At 41.7% G+C, this 26,049-nt stretch overlaps 1 pseudogene; it reads right to left on the minus strand.

The window, feature by feature from the left end:
• Positions 1-11,264: 11,264 nt before the first annotated feature.
• On the minus strand, positions 11,265-11,382 carry LOC124558553 (annotated as a pseudogene).
• Positions 11,383-26,049: the final 14,667 nt, after the last annotated feature.

A 26,049-nucleotide genomic window follows, 5' to 3' on the forward strand; every position in this document is an offset into this window, starting at 1 on the left:
ATCTGTATACCTTTTTTTTCGGAAAGCAGAATAATTCCTTATTATGAAACCTCGAAAGAAGTAACTTTTCATCGTCAGGTGACGGGGAGTATCACCTGGCTACAAAAATGGGTGAGTCACAAAACACAATAGTTTCAAATGTAGTGCGCTTTTTTCTGTTCTTATTCAGTGTAACTGTCGTATGACAGGTTTCAACTGGAGGCTCTTCATCGTTGTCTGATCTGACCATCTTACTTCATCTGTTTGTATGTTCGTCCATTTCTATTGTCGTCTATCACTGCAGTTTTTTTCGTACCTCATCCCATTTCCTCTTTCTGATCACTCTCAGTTCCGTTTCAGCCGCGCTCGCTAGTGGCCGCTGTTAACTGTTGCGCTGCACTTCAGTGTTTACATCGCTGTACTTGTGCTTCGCCGAGTGCCGTCCGTCCGTTAATCTCAGTGTTCGTTCCTGTTCCTTGTGATCTGATCGCTCCTTCTGGTCTTGCTGCTGCTACTTGGAATTTCGGTTGTTTAACCGAAATTGCTTCGCTGGATTAACAATGGCTACAAACCTCAGGAAGAATACTCTGGTATTTGCTTTTGACAAAGAATCCCGTCCTGTTCAGCCGACATCCCTGGAAATAGATGACTGGATTACACAGGTAATTGGTCTAAATTCTGAAACCGTTCATACCTGGTAACTGGATCAGGAAAAATACTGTGTTTTTGTCAAGTTAATCAGTGCTTCGACTGTTGATAAAGTGTTACGAAAGTGGGGCTATGAAGTAGATTTTGTGCATAGAAATGGTTATAAAAGTAAGGTCTCCATCTATAGAGCGGACATTTATTACAAAACCGTTCGTGTCTTGAATCTCCCCATTGAAATTGAAAATGATAAGATTAAGGAAGCTCTTTTAAACTACGGAGACGTTAAATCAATTGCAAATGAAAGATGGTCGCCTCGCTTTAAACTGCAGTGTTTTAACGGGGTCCGCTGTGTAGAGATGGACGTTAAGACGAATATTCCGTCTCACATAACTGTTTGTGGGTATAAGGCACAAATTGTTTATACAGGTCAGGAAGCTACATGTCATATATGTAACGAAACCGGCCACTTCAGACAGGAATGTCCGCGGCGAACTGTTGTGCTTAAAAGTAATTTGATACAGCGTCAGAAGCTTACCTTAAATGATCTGTTACCAAAGAATAGCCCGGAACAACTGGTTGAGGATGTTAACGCAGCGGGACAAGCTGATGTCTCCCTTCACGATAACAGTCAATTTCCCCCGTTAACAACAAAAGGAAACCCCGTTGCCACTACTCGTGAAACTGAAATGCAACCGAAAAAACGACCTCTGGAGATAACTGATAGTTGTTCAGAGGACGAGCTGTCTTGTCCCACTCCCTCACTTCGCAAGCAAAAACAGTGCGATGAGAAGGCAGAGGAACCTGAAGGCAAAATGCGAATGGAAACTAATGAACAGAAAGATAATACACATACGGTACCAGAAAATGAAAGGGGTGGAAGCAGCATTAATTTGCAAGAAACAACAGGTGCAGTAGCCGATTGCAAACATCAGAATCTATCTGTTAATAAACAAATTCATGGAGAGGATGCAAAACTGCAGTCTCCATTTGTTTCCCTCGATCAGAAAGTGAGTGAAATTAATAAAGAACGAGGAAGTGGTGGCCAAACTGAAATCACGGTCAACACCTCAGGGCAGGCGCCGGCAACCGAAATTGCTAAAGCGTCTGTTGCTGCTCCAGATAAGCCGCGAAGTAAAATACCGACGCAACCAAATGAGAATGTAGCTCGTAACCAAGGGAAGGGAAAATCCAGTAGGGGCGACCCAAGCCCAAAGAATGTTCAGTCCGAAACGGTCGTACACGAATCACTGGAGGAAAAATCAGAAAGTTTACCAGGAAATCAGTCTGCTTGCGGTACAAGAGAAAACATCAGAAGTAGAAAAAAAAACGGGACAGTAACTAATAAACTGATTGAAGTGTTATTCCATGTTCAGCCTTCCGAGAAAACTGTTACAGCTTAACTGAACCCTGAACGACAGTAAACTAAATTAGTTCAACAAAACAACTACATAGTGACAGCACAATGACGCAATCTTATTCTGTCACCACTATAAACATAAATAAAATCACGACCGGTTTGAAATTATCGGCCCTTAAGGAATTTTTGTACGAATCCGCGACTGATATTGCCCTGTTACAAGAAGTTCTAATTTCGGATTTGGTAATTCCCGGTTTTGTCAGTTACATAAATGTGTCTCCCGAAACAAGTGTTGGAACAGCTATTTTGGTAAGGGAAGGGATTACAGTAAGCGAGGTGGAACGACTGGAATCCGGAAGGGGAATAGGACTAAATATCTATGATGTGACTATCATCAACTTGTACGCCCCTTCAGGAAGTTCTCATCGAGCTGACAGGGCACGTTTCTTCAAAGACGACTTGATATACTTGTTAAGGAAATCACCAAGACAGTTATTACTTGGAGGTGATTTTAATTGTGTTTTAAATCGAAAAGATCAGTTACCTAATTTTAATTTCTCAAGTGAACTAAAACAATTAGTTACTGGTTTAGAATTAAAGGATATATGGGAAATCAAATACCCCTCCATTGTTGAGTTCACTTATGTCACGGCAACATCACGTAGCAGGATTGATAGACTATATATTTCTAAAAATCTTGTAACTTCCGTGACAAAAGTAGAAACCATTCCTACGTACTTTTCAGACCTTTCAAGTGTCTTAGCTTGCATAAATCTAACAAGACAGCCGGTTCGCCGATTCAAGAATCAGTGGAATTTGAACACTTCCTTGTTAGTTAATCATGATTTAGAAGATCTGATTAAAGAAACATGGGCAATATGCCTGCGAGCCCGTAGTAGATATGCCACTGCTATTGACTGGTGGGTTAAAATGGCAAACCCAAAGTTGAGGAAAGTTCTTATTCAATACAGTGCCCAGAGCGCAAGGGAAATGAAATGCACTATAGAGTATTACTATTCCGTTTTGAGAGATCTATATGATCAAGTCTCAGCAGGTTCCTCACTTCGGATAGCAGACATCAAAAAAGTCAAAGCCAAGTTACTTAATATCAAGAGAAGTCAAATGGAAGGGTTGAAAATAAAATCGAAGGCAAATTCGGTGTCAGCAGATGAAACTACTTCCCTATATCATTTAGTCAAGCATACGAAAAAGGGGAGAAGGACTTTTATTGAAGAAATTCGAACAAAACACGGCACGATTCTCAGAACCCAGCAGGATATCATGGACGAGATTTATCGCTATTATTGCGAGCTATATTCTGTACATCAAAGTAGTGATGCTTCCTTGGAAGAATTCCTTGACATCCTAGCCCCACAGCTGACAGAAGATGACAACGAAAATTTTCTCGAGGTTGTCAGTGAAGAAGACGTGTATGAGACTCTGTGCGCCTCGCCATCAAAAAAATCCCCAGGACCGGATGGTCTGCCAGCAGAATTTTACATCCGTTACTGGCCAATAGTGGGTGCGAAAATGACGGACATTGTAAATGAGGTTATTCAGGGTAAAATGATTCCGGCTGAGTTTAAGGAGAGTAAAATTGTTCTGGTGCCAAAAAATAATGGAAACAAAGATTTAAATAATTTTCGTCCAATTTCACTGCTGAATTCTGATTATAAATTAATAGCTAGAATAATAAACAAGAGAATTTCATGACTTACAGATAAAATTATTAGTCAACATCAGAACTGTGCGCAAGGCAGAACCATTTTTCAAAATCTAGCGGAATTCAGGGATATCATTGCAATAACTTCTGTAACAAACATAAAGTGTGCTTTATTGTTTTTAGATTTTTATAAGGCGTTCGATGTAGTAAACCATGAATATCTTCTACAGACATTGAAGAAAATAGGTTTCAACGATAGGGTTATACAGTTGATTAAGAACATAGCAACTGGAATAAATGCTAAAATAGCGGTGAATTGTCAACAATCCAGACCGATGCAAATACAACGAGGTGTTCCTCAAGGAAGTCCTCTGTCCATGTCGCTCTTCGCAATTTCGCTGGAACCTTTCCTCCGACATGTCCATGCTACATTAAAAGGCTTAACATTATCAGGAAACAAAACAGTTATAAGAGCCTATGCTGACGATATAGGGGTCATTATAAGGAATAATGACGAGTAACCACGCTAGCAACAGTGATTGATTCGTACTGTAGAGCATCTGGAGCCAATGCAAACGGAAAAAAAGTAAGATATTAAATCTCAGAGGTTTTGATAATATCAACGTCGAGTGGGCAAACTTAGTCCGACAACATAAAACACTTGGGATCACCCTGACAGCATGCCCTATGAAAATGACGGCTTTAAATTGGAAAGTTGCAGCAGATAAAGTGCAAGGAGCCATTGTAGAGAATTTAACTCGATATATGAACCAAGTTCAAAGAACACAGTATATCAACTCATGCATCCTTGCTAAGGCTTATTATACTGCCCAGCTGTTTCCAATACCGAGAATGATAGCGAGGAGAATAATGTCCAAAATCACAAAATTTTTGTGGAGAGGTGAAGTGTTCAGAGTACCTGCTAAAGTAGCCACTTTAGATCCTAAAAATGGTGGACTAGGATTAACTGATATAACGGATAAAGCCTCTGCTCTTTTTATCAAAAGGCAAGTTAATTTAATAAGAGACTCGCGAGAAAGCATAACCAGCCAACTTTTCGACATCATTAAACCTCCAAGCCTGCTTCCCACGATTGACGTGCAGAATATCAACAGTCGCTTACAGCACGTGAGGATTTTCTATGTTGAGTTTAGTTATGTCAGTGTCGAACTCAGGCAGTCCCGACACTTAACATCGAGAGCCATAATGCGAGAAAGAAAGAAAGGCGAAGGAAGAAACAAAATAGAACGACAGTTTCCAAACATTGAGTGGACTGAGATTTGGAAAAACATTAGTTCTAATGTGCTCACGTCTAATATAAAAACGTCATGGTACAAGACAGTTAACAACATAGTTAGCACCAATGAAAGACTGCACGCAATCGGACTCTGTGAAACAAATTTATGTCAACAATGTCATCTAGTTGACACAGTAATTCATCGATATACTTGCGGTGGTCACATGAATAGTTGGAAGTGGATCTGGGAGCAAATAGCTCTGATTACAAGAACATCCCCTGAGTATATATCGCTGTCATTGATACACAGGCCTGAAGCACGCTATTTCCCAGAAGCAAAAAATAACGCTGTGTACTGGTTGCTGGGAAATTTTGTTAACTACGTCCTTAACAAATTAGGATCCGATAGCATCATAGAGTTCAAGGTACACATGCTGTGTGAGTTCCACAAAATTAGAAGCTATTCGAATCACAAGAAAAAGTTCGGTAATATGCTAAAAATTGTATTTGAAAGAATGGGCATTGGTTAATATAAAAAAGAAGACTGTGTTGACAGTGATGTATTGTAGTTACCTTAAGGATACTATTTAAGATTTTACAGTATATTTATGATGTGTGCTTTCTGTACTTCAGAGAGTAGTTTTTTGAAATTTATAATCTAATGTACAGAACTTATGTGACATTGAGATTGTGTGTCTAACAGTGCCAAACACAAATCATGAAAGGTGCATTATTGGCTTACACTAGAAATTTGGAATTAGACAGTTTTTATAGAAATCTCCTTATCGATTGGTTAAAACCATAAGATACTATCCGATAAATGTAATATTCAATGGCTGGCACATTGCCCTGTTCATTTTTGCAGTGAAAGACTGATTATATAGATCTGATCACTTCAAATACTTAGATTCAATTAATGTCCAGAAAGTGTAGTTGGAAGGCTAGTCAACTTTATTATATATCTCCTTTCCGCCATTCTCAAGTATTTATGTTTAATTTAATTCTTTCTGGTGATTTAGTCAGTAACACAATCTTCTGTTGTCTTTCCTTAATGTCAGCGCAATTGAAATGATCAAACCGCTTTGTTTAAATAACTTCATGTATGTATAACTTAGTATGTATTTGCAATGTGTAACATCTTTTTTTTTAATAAAGGTTTTATAAAAAAAAAAAAAAAAAAAAAAAAAAAGCGGTCTAAGGCGCTGGTTTAAGGCACCAGTCTCTTCGGAGGCGTGGGTTCGAATCCCACCGCTGCCATAAATTTTAACATTGATTTCATGTACGTTTCTCATAATCCTTTGAGGTTTAAAGAGAAATCCTATTACTTAGATGTAACGATGTGTGCTCCAGATATACCCCATTGATTTTGCGGACAACAAGGTATTCATAAAAAATCTGTATACCTTTTTTTTCGGAAAGCAGAATAATTCCTTATTATGAAACCTCGAAAGAAGTAACTTTTCATCGTCAGGTGACGGGGAGTATCACCTGGCTACAAAAATGGGTGAGTCACAAAACACAATAGTTTCAAATGTAGTGCGCTTTTTACTGTTCTTATTCAGTGTAACTGTCGTATGACAGGTTTCAATTGGAGGCTCTTCATCGTTGTCTGATCTGACCATCTTACTTCATCTGTTTGTATGTTCGTCCATTTCTATTGTCGTCTATCATTGCAGTTTTTTTCGTACCTCATCCCATTTCCTCTTTCTGATCACTTTCAACTATTTTCTTTCTTCCCCTGTTTACTTCATTACGGTACTTCTACGTTTATAAGGGTGTAGTCCACTTGAGATTAAGCATTGTTCTTCACATCCACATTTCAAAACTTCCCAAATGCCATTCTTCTTGAGCCGGTTCCGGTTCGACACCATTTTTCCGCACAATCCACAAATGACATATTATTAGCCCCCCCCCCCCCCCCACCATGGTCGCCTTTCTTTGGGCTCTTCATAAGACCTTTGAAAGTATATCATGTAGTGCTGGTGAAATTGAATTGTTTATTTCTTTTAAAATAAGTTCTATATAGGCATTATAACAGAAACAAATCTATAATTCTTCAGCGCTAAACAGTGAAAGAGAAGCAATTCATTTCCGTTTAAGGTGATTCCTGAGATCTTTAAAAGCTTTTAATAAAAAGCAGAGAAAACTAGATCTACTGAATTGTTGTTGTTACATTAAAAATGTGCTCTGTATTAAACGGAGTGGAATGAATGAAAATATAATATTTCGATTATTTTTTAGTTTTGCAAAGCTACCTTTTAATTCTGTGATTTCCAAATTATTTCATTATCCATCAGGGAAAGTAGAACATAAAATATACAAAAATATATTCTTTTATACTGATGTGATATATATAAAAACTGTTTAACTGTGTACGTCTACTGGTATGTTCCATCTGAAGAAAACTCGCCACTGAGCACTTAAATTCTAGAAAATTTGCCGTGAAAGTCGTTTGAAAATAACGAACATGGTCAAAGTTTTTATATATGCAACTCAAAAGAAAAACGCAAATTTAGGTCTGATACAAATGTGAAGTATTCCATTACTAAAGTCATGTATAATTACTACGGTTGTTCAACATATCTTCTGACAATTTTTCTTTTAGACAAATACGTATACCAGTAATAATAATTTTTTAAGTCTTGAAATTAGGAAATTCTCTCAAAAAAGAATCTGGATCTACAGATTTCAGACATCGCTTTCAGTGACTAAGTTGCTAGTCGACGCACTAATTATGCACCTAACTTTTGTGCCATATGTTACTATACCTATTTAACTACGGTACAGGTATTTAATAGTTTTACTAAAATCAACCAAGGAGTTTCGCTAGCTTTTATTTTAGCTGTATGTACGTCTATAATTTTATAATCTGTTTAAGCAGAATAATGTTTTTTTATAAAGATGTGTTGATACGAATAACAAGATTTTGTACATGATGTAAATATATAATATTGCATATCTTTTGTACTTCGACAAGTCCAATATCATGAATGTGATATTATGGGCGCTAAATAAATAACTGAATAAATAAATGTCCCTGTGTCAGACAACACTATTAATTGCCAAATATTCGATAGGCTGACGACATTAACAATTACTTGGTTGAAAAACTGAAATGTAATGGTCATTTCGCTATTCAGCTGGATGAAGCTACAGGCTACCACAATTACGTGATCCAATTTGTGTGCCGCTTATACGTGTCAACAAATTTCATGAGGATCTTCTTATGTGCAGGAAAATAACGCCTAGAGCAAAATCAACAAATATTGTTGAAATACTACACCATTTTATGTTTAAAGACAATATTAATTTGGAAAGATGGTGTGATATCCATATTTACTCATGGATATCGTAGTATGGCTGGCTGTTGCAAGGGACTGAAGACTTTCGTAAAGAGGCTCACCATGCTATTTGATAACACTTTTATTCGCCGAGAAACTCTCTCCGTCATGAGGTTCTTCAATCAGTGATCGAAGGGAATCATTAAAAGTCGACCACTTTAGTTAAGACGTTTCCAAGAAATATGCACAGACTTGGGAACTGAGCACACGTCCCTAATTTTTTGCAGTAACTCTACCTGACTCTGGCATGCGAATATCTTCAAAAATGTGTATGAACTTGGGAATGAACTTTTATTTTACTCTTACCTTGTTCAAGAGAAACATTTGAGTTCCGAGAAGTTCGTAGACAGTGACGGTATTCTGAAACTGCATTATCTTTGTGGCATCCTTTAAAAATTCAGTTCATTGTATGTATCCCATCGAGGTAAACAGTGGTATGCGGAAAAGTGTGGTGTGAAAAACCTAAGATATGCATATTCTGCAGAACTATATACAGTAAACAGCAAGTAGTGGAATGAAAAACGTAAGAAATGCATAGTTCTGTGGAACAACTAAAAATTAGACCACAGCTACCAGTGTCTAAAGAACAAAAACATCAACGATGTGCTTGCAGACGGCATTTCCCGCTGTAAGTGAGAAATCAAGCGAAAATCACCACCACTGGTGATACTTTACCCCAATAAAGCGAAACGCTCCTGGTGAAAAAAAAAAAAAAAAAAAATACGCATTTTTGCAGTTGCAACGACAGAACAAAAATACCCTCAAGAATTGTAAAGCAACTGCGGACAACATGGCTACACAAATGAAGAATTTAAAGGTGTATATGTTTGGTAATACATATAGCACACTGAATGGACCTAAAATGTGAATCCAGTTCTTGGCAAGAACTCCACGACAACGAGCAGATACCAAGTTACGTATCCTGATATACACCGGCTACACAGCCTGTTCACATTTCGTCGAATTTCAACTGTCGCAAGTTTACATAGATTCATTTATATTTAAAGAAAAAGACGTTACGTAGCACAAGTGATTTGGGATATTTAAGAGTTACCCGTAAGAGAAAGCAACGTTACAAGAAATAAACGTGACAAGGGCTTAATTTCGGCCGGAACGGTGTTCCGGCACCTCCCAGGGATTTTTTTTAATTCACTGTAACAGTACCTGAGATTTAAAATAGTACACGTGTAATTAAATCGGAACATAACTATAATATGCCGCTGCGCCGGCCCCATTGAGCGTGACAATGGGTGACCAACGTGATGCGATGGACAGGGATATGGGGCGAGGTACTGTTTGTATGTGTGTGCGTGTGTACACAGTATACTCAAGATACGTTTAGTTTCTTTCCGAAATTGTGATCGTACCTATCGGTAACCTTCGTGTCGACTGTCTTTTGTTTACGACCGCCAGCATCCCCAGACAGCATCCAGCCAAGATAAGTTGATCTTTGTTCCGAAGTTGTGGTCGGTACACACCGCCTTTTGTTTACGACTGCCAGCATCCTCAGCGAGCTAGCAGCACGGCGACGACTCCTATTACGTTTGTCAGTGAGAAACAAATAACGTAAGGAGTCTCTGAACGCAAGCGTCTGTATAATGTGCTTTCACGAAATCTTGCTTCTAACATGTCGTAAGTTTACGCCATAGCTTCTGATCTGCTGCGTGCGGCGCACACAAGGCTGAAATTGGCAGCCTTTCGAGCCGATGTGTAAACATCCTTTGCCTCACATCACCTTGCCCGTGGCGCCCGAGATCTGTTCCTCTTTCCTTGCCCCATACCCCTGTTAGAACATAGGTCGACGCTCAACTCATCCTGGATTACCTATACAGCAGGGGCAGACGGTAGCATCTGTTGTTTATATTAATTCTTGTCGTTTTATTACTTTGATTATCGGGACACATGTGACAGCCAAGCACTACCTAATATATTCCAAAAGCCGCGCATAAAAATGGGACTCTTCCGAGTCTCCTATCTCGGGTTCCATTGGTGATAGAAGGGTAGGGTCAACTGCTTTGGATACCCCTTGGACTAGGGACCATTTGTATACCTAACAGAAGGATCGTCGTACTGTCGCTATCCTACAGCATGAATGTTACGTTCTTCTTCCTGCTAAGGCAAACGGAGCAAATCAGGTGGTTCTTTTGTATTTAGTGTGGCCTACGGTGAGCCTTAAAAGAATTTTGGAGGCATGTGGGTGGTTGCATAGAAAACCACAAAAATGGTTTTTACCAGTTTTCATACCAAAACTGTGCCACAGATTCCAAGGCGGCTATGCGTAGCAAATGGTTAAAATTTTTCTCTCGAGCAACCTTAAAAATTTTCATGATTTCTTTATTGGTATTCGACACACAGAGGTTCGAAGTTATTAGCTCATGTGAGGTTCGTTAGAGAACCTTGAAGATTTTCTTTATATCTTTATCCGTTTCCGAAATACATAGGCTGAAATTTACCCTACGTGTACACGTGAAATACGCTCATAATATCCGATGTGAGGTGAAAATGTAGTTCACAAATTGACGCAGTACGGGGAAATGTGCTGTAATGTGTCTCCGTTATCATCAGAAAGGCTCTGGTAATCGATTGTTGCAGTGCTGAAGCACATGCAGAATTTCTGTGTACGTAAAATCCTGTCTGAGATGTAAAATTAGTTTTCGGTTATTCCTATTTCACATAAGTAAACTATCGACATTTACTGACTCATAATTCTTTTAACATGAGTGACTTGCCCGGCTGTGGCAGGGAAGAGAAGGGAACCACAGGAAAAATGCTAATATCATTCGTTTAAGAGAGTCCGACTGAAAATTGGGGTACCAGCTGCCTCATTCTATCCTCCTCTACTAGGCCTTCAGGCCACAAGTGGCCCATCGGGACTATCCGACCGCCGTGTCATCCTCAGCTGAGGAAGCGGATAGGATGGGCATGTGGTCAGCAAACCACTCTCCCGGTCGTTGTGATGGTTTTATTTGACAGGAGCCGCTACTATCTGGTCGTGTAACTCCTCAATTGGCATCACGAGGCTGAGTGCACCCCGAAAAATGGCAACAGTGCATGGCGGCCTGGATGGTCACCCATCCAAGTGCCGGCCACGCCCGACAGCGCTTAACTTCGGTGATCTGACGGGAACCGGTGTATCCACTGCGGCAAGGCCGTTGCCTTACCCTCCTCTATACCCTTAAAATTTCCCCATAAATTTTGGCATGCGAACATATTCGTGAATTTTTTATGCTGAGGGGGAAGGAGACATTGGCAGTGGGGAAGAGAAGGAAAAGTGATAAATCCTAAAAGATATCAGGCAGTGGTTGTGGTATAGAAAGAGCGAAGGAGATAATGGGAGTGTGAGAGAAAGAGAAGCAGCGGCAGTGGAACATACACTGTTATCCAAAATTAAAGCAAGAAACGGAAATTTTGCAAGTTGGCTTTATTTTGCACACAAAGCAGTATAAATTCCCACCCTGCCACAACCTTCTGTACACTGTTTGCCTCGATACAACACGTCCAGTGACTGCTGTAAGATCAGATGCCACTTGCCGTGCAATACTAGGCGGTACTCTCGTGCCCTTACAGCCAAATAACGGTCCACTCTGTCTGCTGTCACACATGGTCGGCCGTGTGCTGGTCTCCGGGATGCAGTTTTGGTCTGTAAACTGTCGCCTCATCCGAGAAACAGCAGAACAGTTCACATTATGCCATCGGACCACGTCAGTTTGCGACTGTCCTACTTCTATTCTTTCTACGCCGCTCCACTGCATAGAGTCCGGCAGGCGTCTTCTCTGTGCCATACTGCACCGTCTGTGACTGTGTACTCAGCGATTGTGGATGCGGAACTACCCGACAAATACTACGTCGTTTGATAGGTGGTCGTCGCTGGCGTGGTTGTCCGTTGACCGGATTGCCACCTTCCGTGGAGAACACGATCTTACGGACATCTGTTGATAGTTGGTTTGATTATATCGTGACTTAAGCACAGGTCGGAGAAATAGCGGTTTATTGCTTTAATTTTGGACCCCAGCTTAGTTGACAGTGACTGAACAGTGCAGAGAAAAGAGTGATGGAGGCAGTGGAAGTGGCACGGGAATAAAGAGGAGGAGAAAGTGGAAGTGGGTGAGAGCCAGTATCAATGAGAGAGGGAGAGTCTATGGCAATAACAACAAGGAGGAGAGAGATAGTGACAGTAAGATGAGACACAGCAATGGTAAGGAATGAATGAGACAGTAGCAGTAAGAGAGAGAAAGAGGGAGACAGTGGCACTGAATGGAGACAATAGTAGCAGGACGGAACGAAGGCGACTGTGGCCGTGAAACAGGAGACAGTGGCAGTTAGAGAGACACAAAGAGATAATGAGGATGAGTTGGGCTGAACGAAATGACAGAATGGACAAGTGGGAGTGGATGGGTATGATCCACTTACAGCAATGGATTAGCGGGCGTGACGGAGTTGCGGTTAGTGAGACTTTTGGAAGTGAGAGAGAGATGAATTGCGTGTTAACCAGAACGTGAATATGTTCGCGAACCAACATTTTTGAGAATTTTTTTAAAGGCGCTGAGGAAGGTAGAATGAGGCAGCTGGTACCGCACTTTTCAGTAGGAGTCTTTTAAACGGCAGCATATTTGCCTTTATTGTGCTCCAATACGGGCATTTTTCCGCTGGTAAGAATTACTTTCTAAAAACCTGAATATCAGAACAGTATTTTGTAAAAAATGATTTCTCATTGTTTAACGAGTTTTCAGAAATAGAAACTTGGGATTTTTCGGGCTGGAGGGAGTGAGGAGGGGTCAGGGGGTTATGTGATTGAAGAGGTACGTTCCATAAAATTTTAGAAATTACGCACTGTGGAACAGGAGTATCCACAAATAGGTAACAAGAGCCTACGATTTTTGATAGGCCCTACTTTTCGCATCATCCGGCTTATGTGACGTAGGTTTTTCAGCACTGTTTGTCATCAACACGAAATATAGACCGCCAACGAATGTGAAGAAGAGGTGCGAATTGCAGTTTCCAGCCTTCTGCCGAGGTTTGAGGAACTGGTGCCGAAGAAGTAAGATTATCCTTCCCACTGATTTCGTTGCAAGGCAGGATGTAATAACATTAAAAGTTGATTAAAACATATTATGCCAATAGTTAATAGAAATAAAAACTCTTACTCATTTTTTCGGAACTTGAACATCTATATCTGCACACATATTCCACAAGCCACCCTACGGTGCTTGGCGGAAGGTATCCGGAACGACTACTAGCCATTTCCTTTCCTGTTCCACTCGAAAATTGGGAGAGAGAAAAACGACCGTTCTGCAGTCGGCTTCAGTTCTCGGTTCTCAGACTTTCTCAGTTAGTGTCCTTCGAGAAGAAGATTGCTTTTCCTCCAGGAATTCCCATTTGAGTCCTTGAAACATCTCCATAATGCTTGCGTGCTGATCGAACCTACTGGTAAGAAATCTAGCAGCCCGCCTCTGAATTGCCTCGATGTCTTCCTTCTGTCCGACCTGGTACGGATCCCAAACACTCGATCAGTACTCAAGAATGGTCCTATATAATATCTACTTTACAGATGACTTACACTTTCCTAGAATTCTCCCAATAAACCGAAGTCGACCATTCACCTTCCCTACCACAATCCTCACATGCTCGTTCTATATCATATCGCTTTTCAATGCCTAGATATTTTAACGAAGTGACTATGTCAAGCAGGACACTATTAATGCTGTGTTCGAACATTATGGATTTGTTTTTCCTACTCATTTCCATTATCTTACATTTTGCTACGTTTAGAGCATACCATTCACCACACCAACTAGAAATTCCGTCTAAGACATCTACATCTACATCTACATGGAGTTACACCAGAATATTATCCTGTACAACATTAGTGAACGAGAACATGTAAAATGTTAACTTACTGACGTATATAAAACCAAAGTTTGCAATTATTCTCATGGCAAAAGTATCCGAAACTAAACGTTTTAGGAGCTCTGTTACCGGTATATGGTTTTCCAGTTCACACTAAGATGACAAAAGGCGTGGGATACCTCTCACTATATATCGGACCCCCTTTTACCCGGCTTAGTGCAGCAGCTCGACGTGGCATGGAGTCGACAAATCGTCGAAAGTCCTCTGCAGAAATATTGAGCTTGCTACCTTATAGCCATCCATAATTGCGAAAGTGTAGCCAGTGCAGAATTATGTCCTACTACCGTTTGATGGGATTCATGTCGGACTGTATGAATGGCCAAATCATTCGCGCTAATTGTCCAAAATGTTCTTCAAACCAGTCGTGGACAGTTGTGGTCCGGTGACATGGTGCATTGTCAGCCATAAAAATTCCATCGTTGTTTGGGAACATGAAGTCCATGAATGGGTGCAAATGGTCTCTAAGTAGCCGAACATAACCATTTCCAGTCACTCATTGGTTCATTTGGACCAGAGGACCCATTCCATTCCACGTCAACGTAGCCCCCACCATTATGGGGCCACCACCAGCTTGCACAGTGCCTTGTTGACATCTTGGCACCATGGCTTCGTGGGGTTTGTGCCACACTCGGACCCTACCATCACCTCTTACCAACTGATCATCTGACCAGGCCAATGTTTCCTAGTCTGGGATCGAACCGATACGGCCACGAGCTCAGGACAGGCGCTGCAGGCGATGTGCTGTTAGAAAAGGTGCTGGCATCAACCATTGCTGCCACAGTCCAGTAACGTCAAATTTCGCCTCACTGTCCTAACGGATACGTTCGTCGTACGTCCCACATTGGTTTCTGCGGTTATTTCACGCAGTATTGCTTGTCCGTTAGCACTGACAGCTCTACAAAAACGCCGCTGCACTCGGTCGTTAAATGTAGTCTGTCAGCCGCTATCTTGTCCGTGGTGAGAGGTAATGCCTGAAATGTGCTATTCTCCGCACTCTTTTGACGCTGTGCATCTTGGATTATTGCATTCCCTTACGATTTCCGAAATGAAATGTTTCAGTGTGTAAATTCCCGCGGGCCCCTGTGGCCGAGCAGTTCTAGGCGCTTCAGTCCGGAACCGCGCTGTTGCTACGGTCGCAGGTTCGAATCCTGCCTCGGGCATGGATGTGTGTGATGTCCTTAGGTTAGTTAGGTTTAAGTAGTTCTAAGTCTAGGGGACTGATGACCTCAGAAGTTAAGTCGCATCGTGCTTAGAGCCATTTGAACTATTTGTTGATTCCCGTCGTGCGGCTATAATCACGTGGAGACCTTTTAACATGAATCACTTCAGTACAAATAACAGCTCTGCCGATGTATTGCCCTTTTATATCTTGTGTAAGCAGTACTATCGCCGTCTGCGTATGTGCATATCGTTATGTCATGACTTTGTCACCTCAGTATAAGTTTTGATCAATATGCACAGCTAAGAACATAGAACTACCTACCCTGATTTTTATTTCCTGTTGGTGTACTTGGCATACTAGGTTGACAGGAAGTGGGATATTTTTGACAGTACAAAACTGGTGAGGTGTGTTTTTTCGAAGTTTAAAGCTACCCCATTTGTGTAAAACCAGTCCGTAACTTTTCCAAAAATATCATTTAATATTTTTTTCTGTTGATGCCTCTTCGCTCACCTTCACAACAGCACTTGTACCATCTTCAAATAGGATTAATTTTGCCTCCTGATGACAATAAAATGGCAGAGCAGTAACGTAAAGCACGAACAGTAGTGGATCAATGATCGGACTTTATGGGACTCCCACTGTAATTTCTCGCCATGTAGATTATGTGATGTCCCTCTTTTTATTACTGTAGTAGTCTGGGGTTGCTTTCTACATTCTCTTTCTTAAGCCTGACATGTCAAAAAAAAAAAAAAAACCACTTGTCTAATACAATATTACGATTGAAAAAAAAAGGTTCAAATTTGTGTGAAATCTTATGGGACTTAACTGCTAAGGTCATCAGTCCCTAAGCTTACACACTACATAACCTAAATTATCCTAAGGACAAACATACACACCCATGCCCGAGGGAGGACTCGAACCTCCGCCGGGACCAGCCGCACAGTCCATGACGGCAGCGCCTTAGACCGCTCGGCTAATCCTGCGCGGCTATTACGATTGATACAGTCAAATTTCTTCGATAAGAGTCGCAGAAGATCCCAACTGCTGATATGTTATCCTGTTCAAAATGGTTAAAATGGTTTTGAGCACTATGGGACTTAACATCTGTGGTCATCAGTCCCCTAGAACTTAGAACTACTTCAACCTAACTAACCTAAGGACATCACACACATCCATGCCCGAGGCAAGATTCGAACCTGCGAGCGTAGCGGTGGCGTGGTTCCAGACTGAAGCGCCTAGAACCTTTTATCCTGTAAATAATTTGTTTTGTTCTCAGTAAATGTTTAAACAGCTATCTCAGAAGAGTCCCTTTCGAAAAATCCGAACAGTGATTGACGAAGTATCCCATTACTACAGAGATGTGTGATAACCCTGGCGTTCATTACCATCACAAAAATTTTAGAGAATTACGTAAATAATTCAGTATTCATAAGTCCTTTTAGTAGTTTGTGTGTGTCACGAATACGTTGTGCAAGGAGTGAGCCCCCACATTCCAGCGTCCATGTACACAGCTCGTGTGCACTGTAGCAGCTAGCCCGATAGAGTAACTGTAAATCGGTGTTGCAACAACCGAAAGCAGAAGGAAGCAAGCGGTCCCTGTGGCACTGACTCAGTTCACGAGGCACATCGGCAGACGTTATCAGCACGGTCGCGGTGCGACTGGCTACCTTTATTTTTTTAAATCTCGTTTTGTTCGGTATTGTTCGTTGCATTTGTTCGGTGCGGACGTCCCATGACAACCGTTTACAAGTTCGTCGCTGGCCCAGTCACTGTGACCGAACACGTAAAGCTACCGCCCCGGCGTTTCCTTAGTCAGATGTCGGCAGAATGAGTCCCTCAACAGTTCTGCAGTTTCAGACAAATCCGGCAGTGCACTTTTTTTATTAAAAAGATCAAGAAATCGTATAAACGAAACTTATGTTTCGCGAGAGACTTACGGACTTTTCTCCCTAATTTTACGGACACACGATAACGAAAAATGAGTCATTCTATTACTTACTTCTGAAATGCGTGGCTTTAACGCTTTTGCAGTACATTTACTTACTCACAGTCGCACACAGATATCATTTCCATTTGAAATTTAAAAACTTCCGCTTATCTTCATCTAAATTTTATACGAAATATGCATAATGTAGACTTAACGAACGTGAATTAGCAGTCGATGACATTTTTCAGTTCAACATTAGTCAATAAAGTGCACGTGTTCGACTAACAGTGAGCTTTAACACTGAGAACGATAGCTTAAGTTATTTACGGTGGTAAGGCATCAACCTTTAACGTGTAAAACATTATATTTTGCAACTGAATACTCAACTTAACGAAACGACAAGTAAAACAAAAGTACGAGTTTGCTTTATTCATATAAACCGAAGAAATTGTGGAAAAGCTGACTACAGAAACACGAAAGTTACACGATGAAGCATGAGTCCAATGGCAGTTATCAAATTTTGTAAACATGTTCGTAACTTTTTTTTAGGTTAGGTTAGGTTAGGTCTCTTGTGGCAACCTTTTTATCCAAGAGTAGCGTTTGCACCCTAGGTCCTCAGGTTGTATTCCAATCTCTCTCTTCGTCTACGTTTTTACGCTCTACTGTTCCGTCTAGTAGCATAGAAGTTATTCCCTGATGTTGTAACAGGTGACCTATCATCCTATCCCTTCTTACTGTCAATGTTTTCCACATATTCCTTTCCTCGCTGATTCTGTAGAGAACCTCCTCATTCCTTACCTTTCCAACATTCTTCTTTAGCATCACATCTCAAATGCTTCTATTCTCTTGTTGTTGTTGTTGTTGTTGTGGTCTTCAGTCCTGAGACTGGTTTGATGGAGCTCTCCATGCTACTCTATCCTGCGCAAGCTTCTTCATCTCCCAGTACCTACTGCAGCCTACATCCTTCTGAATTTGCTTAGTGTATTCATCTCTTGTTCTCCCTCTACGATTTTTACCCTCCATGCTGCCCTCCAGTACCAAACTGGTGATCCCTTCATGCCTCAGAACATGTCCTACAACCGATCCCTTCTTCTAATCAAATTGTGCCACAAACTCCTCTTCTCCCCAGTTCTATTCAACACCTCCTCATTAGTTATGTGATCTACCTATCTAATCTTCAGTATTCTTCTGTAGCACCACATTTCGAAAGCTTCTATTCTCTTCTTGTCCAAACTGTTTATCGTCCATGTTTCACTTCCATACATGGCTACACTCCATACAAATACTTTCAGAAACGACTCCCTGACACTTAAATCAATACTCGATGTTGACAAATGTCTCTTCTTCAGAAACGCTTTCCTTGCCATTGCCAGTCTACATTTTATATCCTCTCTACTTCGACCATCATCAGTTATTTTGCTCCCCAAATAGCAAAACTCCTTTACTACTTTAAGTGACTCATTTCCTAATCTAATTCCCTCAGCATCAACCGATTTAATTCGACTACATTCCATTATCCTCGTTTTGCTTTTGTTGATGTTCATCTTATACCCTCCTTTCAAGACACTGTCCATTCCGTTCAACTGCTCTTCCAAGTCCTTTGCTGTCTCTGACAGAATTACAATGTCATCGGCAAACCTCAAAGTTTTTATTTCTTCTCCATGGATTTTAATACCTACTCCGAACTTTTCTTTTGTTTCCTTTACTGCTTGCTCAATATACAGATTGAATAGCATCAAGGAGAGGCTACAACCCTGTCTGACTCCCTTCCCAACAACTGCTTCCCTTTCATACTCCTCGACTCATAACTGCCATCTGGTTTCTGTACAAATTGTAAATAGCCTTTCGCTCCCTGTATTTTACCCCTGCCGTCTTCAGAATTTGAAAAAGAGTATTCCAGTCAACATTGTCAAAAGCTTTCTCTAAGTCTACAAATGCTAGAAACGTAGGTTTCCCTTTCCTTAATCTTTCTTCTAAGATAAGTCGTAGGGTCAGTATTGCCTCACGTGTTCCAACATTTTACGGAATCCAAACTGATCTTTCCCGAGGTCAGCTTCTACCAGGTTTTCCATTCGTCTGTAAAGAATCCGCGTTAGTATTATGCAGCTGCGACTTATTAAAGTGATAGTTCGGTAATTTTCACATCTGTCAACACCTGATTTCTTTGGGTTTGGAATTACTATATTCTTCTTGAAGTCTGAGGGAATTTCGCCTGTCTCATACATGTTGCTCACCAGATGGTAGAGTTTTGTTGGGCCTCGCTCTCCCAAGGCTGTCAATAGTTCTACTGGAATGTTGTCTACTCCTGGGGTCTTGTTTCTACTTAGGTTTTCAGTGCTCTGTCAAACTCTTCACGCAGTATCATATCTCCCTTTTCATCTTCACCTACCTCCTCTTCCGTTTCCATAATATTGTCGTCAAGAACATCGCCCCTGTATAGACCCTCTATATACTCCTTCCACCTTTCTGCTTTCCCTTCTTTGCTTAGAACTGGGTTTCCATCTGAGCTCATGATATTCATGCAAGTGGATCTCTTTTCTCCTAAGGTCTCTTTAATTTTCCTGTAGGCAGTATCTATCTTACCCCTAGTGAGATAAGCCTCTACATTCTTACATTTGTCCTCTAACCATCCGTGCTTAGCCATTTTGCACTTCCTGTCGATCTCATTTTTGAGACGTTTGTATTCCTTTTTGCCTGCTTCACTTACTGCATTTTTGTATTTTTTCCTTTCATCAATTAAATTCAGTATCTCTTCTGTTACCCAAGGATTTCTACTAGCCCTCGTCTTTTTACCTACTTGATCCTCTGCTACCTTCACTATTTCATTCCTCAAAGCTACCCATTCTTCTGCTACTGTATTTCCTTCCCCCATTACTGTCAGTTGTTCCTTATGCTCTCCCTGAAACTCTGTACAACCTCTGGTTTAGTCAGTTTATCCAGGTTCCATCTCCTTAAATTCCCACCTTTTTGCAGTTTCTTGAGTTTTAATTTACAGTTCACAACCAATAGATTGTGGTCAGAGTCCACATCTGCCCCTGGAAATGTCTTACAATTGAAAATCTGGTTCCTAAATCTCTGTCTTACCATTATATAATCTATCTGAAACCTTTTAGTATCTCCAGGGTTGTTGCATGTATACAACCTTCGTTCATGATTCTTGAACCAAGTGTCAGCTATGATTAAGTTATGCTCTGTGCAAAATTCTACCAGGCGGCTTCCTCTTTCATTTCTTAGCCCCAATCCGTATTCACCTACTACGTTTCCTTCTCTTCCTTTTCCTACTGTCAAATTCCAGTCACCCATGACTATTTAATGTTCGTCTCCCTTCACTACCTGAATAATTTTTTTTATCTCATCATACATTTCATCAATTTCTTCATCATCTGCAGAGCTAGTTGGCATATAAACTTGTACTACTGTAGTAGGTGTGGCCTTCGTGTCTATCTTGACCACAATAATGCGTTCGCTATGCTGTTTGTAGTAGCTTACCCGCACTTCTGTTTTTTTTTATTCATTATTAAACCTACTCCTGAATTACCGCTATTTGATTTTGTATTTATAACCCTGTATTCACCTGACCAAAAGTCTTGTTCCTCCTGCCACCGAACTTCACTAATTCCCACTATATCTAACTTTAACCTATCCATTTCCCTTCTTAAATTTTCTAACCTACCTGCCCGATTAAGGGATCTGACATTCCACGCTCCGATCCTTAGAACGCCACTTTTCTTTCTCTTGATAACGATGTCCTCTTGAGTAGTCCCCGCCCGGAGATCCGAATGGGGGACTATTTTACCTCCGGAATATTTTACCCAATAGGACTCCATCATCATTTAATCATAGAGTAAAGCTGCATGCCCTCGGGAAAAATTACGGCTGCAGTTTCCCCTTGCTTTCAGCCGTTCGCAGTACCACAACAGCAAGGCCGTTTTGGTTAGTGTTACAAGGCCAGATCAGTCAATTATCCAGACTGTTGCCCTGCAACTACTGAAAAGGCTGCTACCCCTCTTCAGGAACCACACGTTTGTCTGGCCTCTCACCAGATACCCCTCCGTTGTGGTTGCACCTACGGTACGGCTATCTGTATCATTGAGGCACGCAAGCCTCCCCACCAACGGCAAGGTCCATGGTTCATGGTTCATTCTCTTATGTTCCGCTTTTCACGCAGTCCATGTCCCACAACCATACAGTGCTGTGCTGCAAACATAAATATAGCGAGTATTAAATGATTAAAATTTCATTCCGTTTGGAACAGATATCCATCATGAACATCAATATGACCTTCTGACCCCTACGGGCACGGATATACATTTGCATGCATTGTGGCATGAAATAAAACAGCCCAGGAATGGTATATTGAAGAATTCCTTGCCTTGCCTAAAACACATGCTGTACCAGGTCATGGAGGCTGTTGGCTGGCGACTGGTACGAAAGCATACGTCTTCAGTCTTCCCATTGCACCCCAGAGACGCTCTTTGGGTGATAAAGAAGGGAGTCGGGCAGGCCAGTCAAATACCTGTACGTTCTTCAAGTCGTTTGTTGTGTGGGCTGCTGTGTTTCGTCTTGCAGTATCCTGATGGAATGCGCCACTGGGTATCCTGCTCATAAAGGGTCTGATAACAGGTTTCACCATTCTTGGCACAGAATGGGGAACGTTGAGCCTCTCTCCAACAGCTACCAAATCAGCCCTGCTGTTCCATCCAGTAGCTTCCCACACCGTTATTCTTGGAGATGTGGGGTCTCGAGAATCGCTGCTTCCTGTGACCTTCCACTAGGTCGTTTAAGGACACGCTGCCAACGATCTGACCACCACAAACAGAAGCGAGACTTATCACTGAACAACACAGTGTCCAACTTCACGCTGGCGTACACCAGTGGCCGTCTATCTTCTCTGCTTTAGAGCCAACACTGAAGCTGTAAGGCGACACATCGGGCCTCACAGAAAGAGGTTGGGGGGGGGGGGGGAGGTGAGGGGGAGGAGGTGGCGGGTTAAAGTGGCCACTCAAATTCAGGTTCCACCAAACCTTGATCAGTGATAGAAGCTTACCAATTACATATTTTGAATCTACATGTTATGAAGTATCACTCCAAATATTTTTAATAAAATGATACAGTGGAACTCCACGCATTTTTGTGAAGGCTTACATAGCGACCAGTTTTCCGTGTCTGAGCTGATACTGTGGCCAGTGACATTGCAACGGGATCCAATGTTTCTTTTCTGATATCCGGACATCTCTACGCTCTAGTATCTGAAAGAATACCAAGCGGCTGGGGCAGACTGGTTTCTATCAGACTTTTGTATTAGACCAAACAGAACAGAACACAGATGGTTTTAAATAACACTTAATTAATTCAAAATGTCACAAATGAACAGAATGGCGGGTGACAGATCTGAATATAAAAATGTACAGATGTCAGTTTTATCTGTTGCATTGTGTTGTGGCGTAACAAGCTAGCTACGCCACACTGAGAAGGGAGCCGAAAGGCACGCGTACACACACGCCGACTGGCGTCAAGTCTGGAACAGGATACGTTATGACTGCTATAAAGAAAATTCGTAGCTTTGGAATATACTTAACTTTTAATCTTTGTTGATTTACAACGTTCTTCTTGAGACATTTATACGATAACTCTCAAACTAGGTAAGGGTAATGGCGCCTTGCTAGGTCGTAGCCATGGACTTAGCAGAAGGCTATTCTAACTGTCTCTCGGCAAATGAGAGGAAGGCTTCGTCCGTATTGTCGCTAGCAATGTCGTCCGTACAACTGGGGCGAGTGCTATCCCGTATCTCGAGACCTGCCTTGTGGTGGCGCTCGGTCTGCGATCACACAGTGGCGACACGCGGGTCCGACATGTACTAAATGGACCGCGGCCGATTTAAGCTACCACCTAGCAAGTGTGGTGTCTGGCGGTGACACCACACATTGTGCGTGTTTTTTGGAATTAACTAACTCGTACTGGGTGAACACCTTTTCCACTTTTCCCCACGAGTAGTGTGACAACTTTTCCCGACTTGACATCATATCGGATTAGTAATTCACAGAAGAGACTATCAGACTGAAATAATAAACAAGGAACTCCATTTCTAGATCAAAAGACGTTGTTTAAACATTGATATTTAAAAAAAATTGTACTCTCCACACAAATGAGGTAACAAACATAATATAAATCGCTTATTTTGCATTACACGACTCAAAAACAAAAAAGTTTTTGCTCTCTCTGACAACATTGGCGGTGTACATTATTTAGGTCTATGTATATTATAACTAGTCGATCTCTTCTCGGCAGTCAGTAGCGCTGTTGAGGGCATAAAATTCTCAATGACCACTTTTCCCGTCCTGGCCACTTTAGCACTGCTTCCCTACCGATCTTACTATCGATAGGTAACCAACTTAAATTAGTACGTTATATTAATTAATAACAGCAATTGCAATAAGAGACACGATCACAAATGTTTACTAAATGTTTTGAGTGTCATATTTATTTTACTCATTGCATTGCTTTACAACAGCCTTAATTCGAACGTGGAGCCCTGGCGTCTTCAGTGCCGGGGAGAGATGCGCTTGGTTTCTCGGCTAAGGATCGGTGGCGCGAACAGCCCGATCGAGGTGGTCCCATAGGTTATCGATTGGATTTAAGTCCTGGGAGGTTGGTGGCCAGAGAGGTATAGTAAACTCATCCCAGTATTCTTCGAACCACGGACATGCACTCTGAGCTATGTGGCACGTTGCATTGTCCTGCTGGTAGATGTCATCGTGTTGAGGAAAAACAATCTAACTGTGGAGGTGGAAAAGGTCCCCCAGTGTAGATGTATAATTGTGTTGACCCATTGTGCTTTCCAGAATACCGAGAACACCCAGGGAATGCCCTCCTGATACCCGATGCCAATGTCATTAACGTCGATATTATACAATGAAGGCTTTCACGATCGGATGGTACTGTTGTTGATAATTCTTCCGGGTTATATGACCGTGGTCCATGGAATACTTCTATTCCTAACGTTTCTTCGACAGGACTCAACAGGACCAGCCATACCTCTGAGGATGTCCAACGTAGTATTGGACGAAACGTTAGGAATAGAAGTATTCCATGGACCACGGCCATATAACCCGGAAGAATTATCAACAACAACGTCAATATTGGTTCAAATGGCTCTGAGTATTATGGGACTTAACATCTGAGGTCATCAGTCCCCTAGAACTTAGAACTACTTAAACCTAACTAACCTAAGGACATCACACACATCCATGCCCGAGGCAGGATTCGAGACTGCGACCGTAGCGGTCGCGCGGTTCCAGACTGAAGCGCCTAGAACCGCTCGGCCACAACAGCCGGCAACGTCGATATGCAGCACGATTTTGGAACATATATTTTGTTCGAACATTACGAATTACCTCGAAGAGAACGGTCTATTAACACACAGTCAACATGGATTTAGAAAACATCGTTATTGTGAAGCACAACTAGCTCTTTACACATACGAAATGTTGAGTGCTATTGACAAGGTGTTTCAAATTGATTACGCATTTTTGGATTTCCAAAAGGCTTTTGTCACTGTACAACACAAGCGGCTTGTAGTGAAATTGCGTGCTTATGGAATATCGTCTCAGTTGCGGGACTGGATTCGTGATTTCCTGTTAAAGCGGTCACAGTTCGTAGTAAAGCAGAAGTGAGTTCTTGCGTTCCCCGAGGTAGTGTTATAGGACCTCTGCTATCTATCTCTTATGTACATAAACGATTTAGGAGACAATCTGAGCAGCCGTTCAAGAAAAAAAAAAAATGTGTGAAATCTTATGGGACTTAACTGCTAAGGTCATCAGTCCCTAAGCTTACGCACTACTTAACCTAAGTTATCCTAAGAACAAACACACACACCCATGCCCGAGGGAGGACTCGAACCTCCGCCGGGACCAGTCGCACAATCCATGACTGCAGCGCCGGAGACCGCTCGGCTAATCCCGCGCGGCTGAGCAGCCGTCTTACGTTGTTTGCAGATGACGCTGACGTTTATCGACTAATAAAGTCATCAGAAGATCGAAAGAAATTGCAAAACGATTTAGAAAAGATATCTGAATGGTGCATAAATTGGCAATTGACCCTAAATAATGCAAAGTATGGCAGACTCTGCAAGAGAGGCGCTCTGCATCGCGGTGTAGCTTGCTCGCCAGGTTTCGAGAGGGTGCGTTTCTGGATGAGGTATCGAATATATTGCTTCCCCCTACTTATACCTCCCGAGGAGATCACGAATGTAAAATTAGAGAGATTAGAGCACGCACGGAGGCTTTCAGACAGTCGTTCTTCCCGCGAACCATACGCGACTGGAACAGGAAAGGGAGGTAATGACAGTGGCACGTAAAGTGCCCTCCGCCACAGACCGTTGGGTGGCTTGCGGAGTATAAATGTAGATGTAGATGTAGAAGGGCAGCACGTTTTGTATTATCGCGAAATATGGGAGAGAGTGTCACGGACATGATACAGGATTTGGGATGGATATTATTAAAACAAAGGCGTTTTTCGTTGCGGCGGAATCTTCTCACGAAATTTCAGTCACCAACTTTCTGCTCCGAATGCAAAAATATTTTGTTAACGCCGACCGTAATAAAAGAAGGAAAATCAGAGCTCGCGGGGAAAGATATAGGTGTTCGTTTTTTCCGGGCACTGTTCGACAGTGGAATAATAGAGATTTATTGTGAAGGTGGTTCGATGAACCCTCTGCCAGTGGGACTTTCAGAGTATCCACGTAGATGAAAATGGTTGCAGGGTGTTTGCTTTCAGACGTTTCGCGCTGTACTCGCCAACGGCCATTTGCCCGATGGAGCATAACACGT

Source organism: Schistocerca americana, chromosome 1 (genome assembly GCF_021461395.2).
Source record: "Schistocerca americana isolate TAMUIC-IGC-003095 chromosome 1, iqSchAmer2.1, whole genome shotgun sequence".
In the NCBI taxonomy this organism is placed as follows: Eukaryota; Metazoa; Arthropoda; class Insecta; order Orthoptera; family Acrididae; genus Schistocerca; species Schistocerca americana.